Below are 10,408 nucleotides of genomic sequence, written 5' to 3'. Positions count from 1 at the left end.
AGACACTACCTGTAATTGTGCATCATTTGTGACACACGTTGCAGTTTCTTGTGGTATCTCATCTTGTACCATTGGTACTAAATTAGATGTGTCTTTCCTTATTTCCTCAAGAACAATTTTACTCATAGGCTTGTGGTTCATCACGTAGTCTTCTTCTAAAAATCGGGCATTGGTGCTAACAATGACCTTCTAATCTTTAGGACTATAAAATAAATCACCTTTCGTTCCTTTAGGATAACCCACAAACAAGCGAATTTCTGTACTTGATTCCAACTTATCAACATCTCCTTTTAGCACATGTGCTGGACTACCCCAAATCCGAATGTGTTTCAAATTAGGCTTACGCCCATTCCACAATTCTGTGGGTGTAGAGGGTACTGACTTAGAAGGTACCATGTTCAGAATGTACACTGTCGTTTCCAGAGCATATCCCCTAAACGAATTTGGTAATTCTGAATAACTCATCATTGATCTAATCATTTCCATAAGAGTCATATTCCTTCGTTCCACCACACCATTCTGTTGGGGTGTACCAGGGGCAGATAGTTGAGATTAAATCCCGACCTCTGATAAGTAACTCTTAAACTCTCCTAAGAGGTACTCACCACCACGATTAGACCGTACTTGTAATGCCCCAATTTCCTCAATTAGAGTCCTAAAAGTAATTTAAAAATATTTAGAAATACTTTAGAAATATTCTAGAGATTTTTAGAAATTTTTAGAGTATTTTTATGTAATTTTTGGAGGTCGTTTGGTATTTTTAATAAACGAAAAAAGTTTCGACAAAAAAATTTCCAAGTCGAGATTCGAACTGGTGACCTCTGGCCGAACCCAACTTTAAGCGAATCCGGCTGACCAAGTGTGCAAGCAGTTGTTACTGATCAAATAGGAAAAGAAATACAATTAAGCAGTAGTTAGAAACCTTTAAAATAAAAGGGGAATAAAAAGGTTGCGGCTGAGATTCGAACTAGCGACCCTTGACCCGGTCAAAACGCAGCTAGCCAACTGTTCTGCAAGTGTTTCATGAATGAATATGGAAAAAATATATTTATATGGTAATAGTTGATAGAATACCGAGTTATAAAAAGGGGAAACTTAGGTTTTATCCGGAAACCTTCTCCCCTCTTCCCTTCTTCGTGCGTCGTTTCTGCCCGAGCGAGAACCAAACGAAGCCGAGCTAGGGCACGACTCCGACGGCCGACGGGAGTGTTCTCCGAGGGATTCTTCACGCGGGGGTGAACCTCTCGTCGAGGAGAGTCTGTGGGCGCGAGGAGAGGTCAAGAGCTCGAGTCTTTCCTAAGCCTAGCTGTCTTCTTTCCGGCTGTGAGTGTAAGAACGCAAAGGTAAGTTGCTACTCACTTGTGGTAAGAGTAGTTCCGAATTTGATTTGAGTTTTCCTTGTGTCTCTTGATCTTTTTGGAGCATGCTGTGAAGATGATTTCTTGTGAAGTCTGCTGTCGAGAATCTCAAGGAAAGAGATTAATTGGTTAGTTGGGTATATGGTTTGGGTTTCTACAGATTTCGGATTTATGCTGTAAAGTTCTGTTTAGCACAACATTCACTTCTTTTGGTTCCTTGTGTTAGGATGTATACTAAAAGTCTAGCTTTTGATATAAATATTTATCTAGAAATAAGAATCACATTGGTCAAATGTCTACATTTATGATAAATGTAGTTGTTCAATTAATTTATATTGTAGATAATATGGTGTGTGGTGTCACACACATAGGATCATGTTATCAGTACCTTATAAATTATAAACAGTAGCTCACGACTATGATGGAAAGGAACAAACCATTGGAAGGTCGTAGTGTAATTAGGTATTAGTTTATCATAACTATATAATTACACTAGTACACTTAGAGTATATTGAGTAGGACCATTAGAGGTCGTTTCTTTTATATTGACTTTATAAAGGAACAAATACCTCAGTTATTATGGAAGTGTGTGCTCTTAATCCTAATATAATAACAAGCACATATATTTGATATTTATTTCTTTAATTTATCAATGGGTGAGATTTAGTTCGATAAATCAATAAGCCCGATAAGTTGGGAAATGATATCACTTATAGTGTGTGTTGTTGATTATAGAAGGAAACTGTGTCCTAGTAATCTAGGTTGAGAATGTCCCCAAGAGGAGCTCATAAGGATTGTCATGTTAAACCCTGCAGGTGGACTTAGTCCGACATGACGATGAAGTTGAGTGGTACTACTCTTGGAGCTAGATATTAATTAAGTGAGTTGTTAGTAACTTACTTAATTAGTGGACATTTGTTATCTTAAACACAGGGAGACTAACACACTCATAATAAGAAGGAGCCCAAAAATGTAATTTGGGATTGGTGCGATAGTTCAATAATAGTTCTCTAGTGGAATGAATTATTATTGATAAAATTAAGTTGTGTGTTTGGGGCGAACACGGGATGCTTAATTTTATCGGGAGACCAAAACCAATTCCTCCTCTCGGTCCCTATCGTAGCCTCTTAATTATAGAGTACTATACCCACCTATACCCACCTTCTTACCCATCCTATAGGGGTCGGCCAAGCTAGCTTGGAGACCAAGCTAGGGCCGGCCATGGTTTGGTTCATGGGTGAATTCATGTGGCCGACCCTAGCTTGAACTCAAGCTTAGGTGGCCGACCCTATTAAAATAAAAAGGAATTTTAATTTTAAAATTTTTCTTATGTGGATAACATGATTTAAAAGAGAGTTTAAAAATTTAAATCTTTCCTTTTATAAGATTCTACAAAAGATTAAGAGAAGAGTTAAAATCTCTTTCCTTATTTGTAGATTAAAAGGTTGATTTTAATTTTGGTAAAAACTTTCCTTTTAATTATGTTCATGATTTAAAAGAAAGTTTAAAAATTAAAAATTCTCTTTTATTAGTTTCTACAAAAGATTAAGAAAAGATTTAATATCTTTCCTTATTTGTAGATTGAAAGGAGATTTTAATTTTTAGAGATAACTTTCTTTTTATCCACATGTTTAAAAGAAAGATTTTAATTTATAAAATTTTTTTTTTATTAACCAATCATGAAGGGATTAAAATTATTGGAGAAATTTTTATAAATTTCTAGAAACAAATTAGGAAGTTTTAATTTTTGTTTTAATTAAAACTCTCCTTGTTTTGGGGAAAGAGGTGGCCGACCAAATAAATTGGAGAAGAGGAAATTATTTTTAATTAAATAAATTTTCCTTTTCATGGCAAAAGAATTAAGGAAGTTTTTATTTAAATTTCCTTATTTGCCAAGACCAAGAATTATAAAAGAAGGGGTAGAGGAGGCTTCATGGTGAACGACTCTATTCTTTTTCTTCCTCTCTTTTCTTCCTTGGTGTGGCCGGCCCCTAGAGGTTCCCCTTCTCCTTCTCTCTTCTCCTTCTTGTGGCCGAGACTTCATCATCTCTTGGAGGCATAGAAGTGGTCGGATCTAGCTTGGAGAAAAGGAGAGAAAGGAGTCTTGTTTCTTGCATCCCTTGGAGCTTGGTTGGTGGAAAAAGTTCTTCATCCTTTGGAAGTTTTTACTTGGCCGAAACTTGAAGAAAGGAAGAAGAAGGTGCCTTGGTGGTTCTCATCTCGGAAGATCATTGCCCACACAATGTCCGAGGTTAGAAGAGGAATACGGTAGAAGATCAAGAGGTCTTTTAAAAGGTATAACTAGTATTTTTCCTTTCCGCATCATACTAGTTATTTTTGGAAATAATACCAAATACAAGAGGCATGCGATTCTAGTATTTCGAATTTATTTTCGATGTTGTGTTCTTTTGTTTTTCTTTTTCCTTGTGATTTGATTGTTCTTTTTGGTTGACCTAAAGTTATTTAAGGAAATTAAATATTAGCTTTCCTTAAAAGACTTTGTCTAGTCGGTGGTGGTTGCTCCCATATCCAAGAAGTTCATGTGCCTCGCCACGTCAGTACTGGAAGTCAATTTTGGAAATTAATATTTAATAGAATTAATAACCTAGGTGATTTGGATCGAAAGTGTTAAGTTCCGCAGGAGATCCAAGTCTAAACCTAAAAGAACAAATAAATTAAACTTTGAATCAAACGTGTTAAGTTTCGCAGGCGATCCAAGTTTAATTTAAAAGAACACATGGTAGCTAGGAAAAAGTTCAGACCTTTGTACAAAATTTTTATACAGTGGAACCATTAGGTTTTCTAAGTAGCAACCAACACCTTGCCGTGAGTTCTTGTAGGAAGATGAGAAGGGGTTTCATTGGGTTTGGCAAATAGTTAGGCTTCTCAATTCTGATAACAAGCAAGTTTGATTACTTAGGTTTCAACTCAGCAAGCTTGATTTATTAGGTTTCAATTCAGCAAGCTTGATTTATTATGCTTCAATTAAGCAAGCTTGATTCCTTTTGTTTCAATCCTGCAAGTTTTATTCCTTTTGTTACAAATTCAGCAGGTTAGCTAATTTAGTTTTCTTTCAACAAGATAGCTAAATTCAGTCATAGTTTTCTGTGCTAATACTGGGTACGAACAACTATACATAGTGTAATTTGTAGCTTAGTTTTTACTTGTTAACTCCATGAGCATGATTAGCTTTAAGTTTAGTATTTTAACCTTGGATTTCCATGAGTTCCGAATAGGAACAGCTTCTGATCCTTCTAGCATGCAGTTTGTAGTTTCTGTTGTTGGTATTTTAAAAGAAACCTAGAGTTTGCTTATATTTAGATTAGTGCCAAATTTAAATCAGTTTTAGATTGTTCTTGCTATTTTTCCCCTTGTCTCCGGAACATGTGTACAGAATAGATGATCTATTCGGTTTCAAGCTTTGATTTAGTTTCCTTTGTTTTAATTCTGTCGTAGTATCTCAGTTTAGATTCTTAAGAAATGGTTTTATATGGAGCATCTCAGTTTAGATATTTAGCATCTCAGTTTATATATTTAGCATCTCAATTTAGATTCTTAAGAAATGGCATGTATAAGTATAGGTAGCAGAAATGGCATGTATATAGCTTGTATAAGTAGCATCTCAGTTTATATGAAGGTTTGTTCAAGGAGTGTTGTTTTTGAAGCTTTCTATTGTGAGTCTCATAAAGAAGATGAAAAGGGATTTAAATGGGTTAGGCATGTAGATTAGACTCCTCAGCCTTATAATTTGAGTTTCATGTTTAGATATTTATTTGCTGTTACCTTAATGGGTACGAATGGATCATTTTGGAACCCTACAGGTTTTAGTTTTGGTTGTGCTATGTTTTTGACATAAACAACCTAGTCTTAGGAGAATTTGGCAGAGTGGTTTTGATGGATTGAGTTTCAATTGATGATGCTAATACTCCTCTTTATCGGGTTTCTAAAAAAAAGTCAGAATAGATCTTTGGTACATTAGGCTATGGATGAAAGAGTGGAGATGAGCATAAGTAATATGTTATTTTGGTGAGTGACATATATTAAGACTAAAGATGATTTGAATCGATGTAATGAATTTAACAGGTGAGAAGTATGTGAGTGATTTAGATATGCAAATAATAAGTTCAGAGTAGAAGTTTAGTTTAGAAGATGAGAAAAGAGATTTACATGTTGATCAATATAGATCTTATACTGAGAATTCCTTTCTGACTATAAGTTTAATGGCATAATTGATGTTCAGACTTAAAGTACTTGGATGTGCCAATATCAGGGATTCCATTTAGTCTCAGCCGGTTACAAGAATCTGAAATTCTAGGTTTATAATTGTCATGTGAGAATTTTAGTGCAGATTTTTATTAATTATTAGTGTACAGATTTTTATTAAGCATTAGTGTGCAGGTTTTTATTTAACATTGCAATACAGATTTCTATTAAACATTGCAGTACAGAATTTTGTTAAGCATTGTAGTGTAGATTTGCTTTAAGTATTTAGTTTCTTTAGCAGTGCAGATTTGCTAATAGATAGTTTATGGATAGCATTGTAGAACAAGGCATTAGATTTCCCTTAAATATGCATGATTGTGTGTTACCTAGTTGATTTCACTTATAGATGCATATGGAAAAATACCTAACAGTATTTTGAGTTTAAGAAAAGTATAAGAAAGATAAAAAAAAGAAAGAAAAAGGCCAAGGCCTTAAGTAGATCCCAAAGTCAAGACTTTAGGGATTTTAGCACACAAGGTGCTTATTAAAATGCCAAGGCATTTAAAGAAGAAGTAATTAAGATATTTTACTTTTAAAAGGCTAGTACCTAACTTCCGAGGTTGTCGTTAAACAAATCCAGGTGACCAATTCCGAGGTCTTGGCCCTGGTAGACCAAGGTTTGCTCTTTTAGGATTGGTGGCTCGCTACCCCAACCTATTAAGGAATGCGCATAAGATGGTACTACGCCTCAGGGGATCCCAAGTGAAGCTATTTATTTTCAAGTATATGCTTTAGCAAAAGTTTTCAAATTTAAAGAATTTACAAGTTTCAAGTTAAGTTAAGAAAAACAAGTTTAAGAAAGTAAATGCTTGTTTATGTTTAGGAAGTTGAATACTTGTATATGCTAGTTGCCAAGAAGAGAAGTTGATTATTATTTTGAAGTATTATAAGTATAAGCTTTTGAACAAGTAAAATAAGTTTCACATAAATATAAAAGTATAAAAGAATAAGTTTTAAACAAGTGAGATAAAAGAATAAATTTAGAACAAATGAAATAAGTTTCACTTTGTTTTAAAATCAGTAAGTTTAGCTTTCTTTTGTGCTAGCATATTATTTAGATTAGCTTACTATTATTTGCTATTAGAAGAGCATGAGTAGCTTTACATGTTTAGCATTTTAGTATGTTTGATTCCTTTACTATTGGATGAACATAAGTAATCTTCAGTAAGCATTCAGTTAGTTCATGTTATAGATACATATACATGCATATCGAGATTTTTGTGAGTTAGATAGCGCTTACTAAGCATTTTACTTATAGATTGCATTTCCTCTTACTGCAGATAAAGGAAGGCGACAAGGAGGTGCGGATGGTGTGTGATGCCAGGACTATGGGAGATACTTGGGCATTTTTAAGTTTCCGCATTCTAGTGATTAATAAATATTTGAGATTGTATCTTACATTTCTTGTCATTAGAGATTATTTTGTTTTAGATTGTATGCTGAGATGAGTTTGACACTTATTTAACTGTGTGGTTGTTTGATATATGTTCCAGCCGCCTGTGGCTGACATATACTATGTATGTATCTCAGTTTATGGTCATCGGTACAGGGGAGATGCTGCCAAAATTTTTCGGTAGAGACTCGTCGTGGTTTCGATCATACCGGTTAAGTAGAGTTAGTAGTTAAGTAACGGTCATCCTTAGAGAGTAGTATAGTAAGAAGGGTGGTCGTTACAGTACTGTCTTGATACTTTTACCATGACGTTTCTCCACATCAGTCTTGTACTCTTTGAACTTATCAAAGCACTCAGACTTGCAGAACGTCAAGTAAATGTACCCATATCTCGAATAGTCGTCTATAAAAGAGATAAAATATTCGAAACCACCTCTCGCCTGGATGGTCATAGGTCCACACAAATCAGAATGAACTAATTCCAACACATCTTTGGCTCATACCCCTTGGCCTTAAAAGGTCTCTTGGTCATTTTTCCTTCCAAGCAAGATTCGCAGGTTGGAAAGTTTTCCACCACCAATGAACCCAAAGGTCCATCAGTTATTAGCCTTTGAATCCTACTCAAGTTAATATGACCAAGTCTTAGATGCCAAAGATATGTTTGGTTCATTTCTGAAGGTTGCTTTCTCTTATTAGAATTAGAAGATGTGCTATTAATTTCCATTTGTTGCATCGTGGGAGTTATTGGATTTAGAATATATAAATTGCCAACCAACGTACTAGAATATATAACTACCCTATTTTTCTTGATAACAACTTTGTCATCAAAAGAAACAGAATATCTATCCTTAAATAGTTTAGAAACTGCAATCAAGTTCTTTCTAAAATTTGGTACATAAAGATAATTTCTCAAAATCAATGTTTTATTCCTATCAAAAGAGAAACATCTCCCACTGCAACAGCCGCCACCTTCGTAGCATTGCTCGTGTAGATGGTGATTTCCCCTTCATGTAGTCATCGGGTTTCCTGGAACCCCTACAATGAATTACAGACATGATCAGTGGCTCCCGTATCTACACACCATGTACCGGTAGATAACACTACTAAATATGTTTCAACAACTAATGAATAGGATACACATTTATTGTTCTCAATTTTGCGAGGACAACCCACTTTTTGTTTCTAATCAATATAATTGGGACTTATAGGTTTATTCTCTAATATAACAGCAGGAGGTTTGAAGGTCATTTGAAATCCTAAGAATCACAAAATAAGATATTTTTTCAAAATTTTAGAATTTAAAATAATATTGATCTCTCAAACAATATAGTTTAAATTCACCAACACCTCAAAATACCATGAATTTAGTATGCCACGATAGAGTGGACGTATACTAATTCAAACATTTGTAAGAGGAAGTTTTATCCATTAATTTTATTATCTTATGAACCTAACTTTATGACAAATAAAATTAATAGTTGGTTTGTCTTCAGTCACATAAAATAATGACTCCGATGGGGAGGATATTATTAAATGCGCATAAGTGTATACCATTACTTGATACTTAGTCCATTAATTAGGATTGTGCCCTTTAGATGGAGAAGATCACACAAAACTAAATAATTTCCTATAATCATCAATAGAGGAAGTTGATCTAGTGATCTGCAAGCAAACTCATCCGATGTAGAGGAAGGCACTTAAAGCCAACGCGCAAGTTTGAATGCATCACTTACAAACCAGTAATGGAGACCATGGAATTTATTTAAATAAACCCTCTCCCACTTAGTTATTTAAATGAGGAATTTTAACATGCACACAAAGGCATACACATCACAACACATAAAGGCAATAAATATGAAAAAAAATAATTTTCCAACTATTATGGCCTCATCCATAGCTGTCCTCTGTTTGCCGCTAACACTAGTCGCTGCCAACGGGTCATGTCGTCGCATCTATCTTTCTTCCTTTTTCGCTGCACCTTTGGTCCTCAAATAGCACCATGCCTTGTAAGGATACGATCCGCGAGAAAAATAAAGTTTTACATTTATCGATCCTATATTCCACAAGGGAATGTACATGTAATCTAGATTGAACAGAATGTAAAACAACAATAATAATAATACGGCAACCGACCATATTTAATTATTATAATCATGCACACACAACAACCTCGACATGCCCGAGGGTTCAAATCACACACAAGCACACAAAAGTCATAATAGTTAGATCTAGGATGCCTGCAACCACAGAGTTAATCTATCTAGCACATCCTACTATTATCCGACCTAAACTTATGTATGAGCAGTGTATAATTTAACCAAAAACCAAACACACAGAGGCAGAAAACTAGCTCTGATACCACTTCTTGGGTGCTACATGGAATACCATTTTGTTTCCCTTGTACAAAAATTTGTACAAGCACAGAAATTTTCCTAGCAACCCATGTGCTCTTCAGAAGTTAAACTTGGATTGGAAACGAAACTTAACATTTTTACTCCAAGTTCGTTCTTCAAAGTTAAACTTGGATTGGAAATGAAACTTATCATTTTTACTCCAAGTTCAACCCTTGTGTTCTTCAGAAGTTAAACCATATTACAGAAGTTGATTAAATATTTATTTCAAGGATTGACTTCCAGGTCATTGGCGAGGCACTAGGCCTTCTTGGTTATGGGATCATCCACCAATTCCTAGACAAAGCCTTTCAAAGAAATTGAATATTTAAACTTCTCACAGTAACCTTAGGTTTAACTACAAAGACCTCAATCAAAGAACAAGATCGAAACACAAAATTGAAGCACAAAAATGAAAACATGAAATCACTAGCCTCCTGTGTTGGTATTTCAGGATCCATACAAAGAAAATAAAACTAGTTGTGTTGCGGAAAAAAACTAGTTGCACCTTTTTTCGTAGACAAAGACCTCTTGATCTTCTGCCGTATTGCGCTCCCCTTCTTGGACGTCGTGTGGGTGACGATCTACCAAGACAAAAACACTCGAACCCATTTTGTTTCCAAGCCACCTACCACCAAAAGATGCAAAGAAAGGAACACCTTCTTCTTCTTCTCCTCCTCCAAACCGCCGGCCACCAAGGTGCTTCGTCTCTTCGTTTTCATTTCCTCCAAGCTCTGGCCACCAAAAGAAGATGGGGCGCCGACCCTAGAGGGAAGAAAGGGAAGAAGAAAAGGAAGTGGGGCGCTAACCCTAGAGGGAAGAAAGGGAAGAAGAAAAGGATGGGGTGCCGACCTTAAGGGAAAGGAGAGAGTTTTTAGTTGTGGAGAACAACTTATCAATTCTTAATTGAATTGTTTGTTGTGGCCCAATCTCCTTTCCTTTTATAACCCTTTGTGCCAGATAAAAAAGGAGAAAAAGTAATAGATTTTTGTTTAGAAAAAATCT

This window comes from Zingiber officinale, chromosome 10B, assembly GCF_018446385.1.
Source record: "Zingiber officinale cultivar Zhangliang chromosome 10B, Zo_v1.1, whole genome shotgun sequence".
Classification (NCBI taxonomy): domain Eukaryota; kingdom Viridiplantae; phylum Streptophyta; class Magnoliopsida; order Zingiberales; family Zingiberaceae; genus Zingiber; species Zingiber officinale.
The sequence above is the reverse complement of the archived record's forward strand: the minus strand, read 5'-3'. Positions refer to the sequence as shown.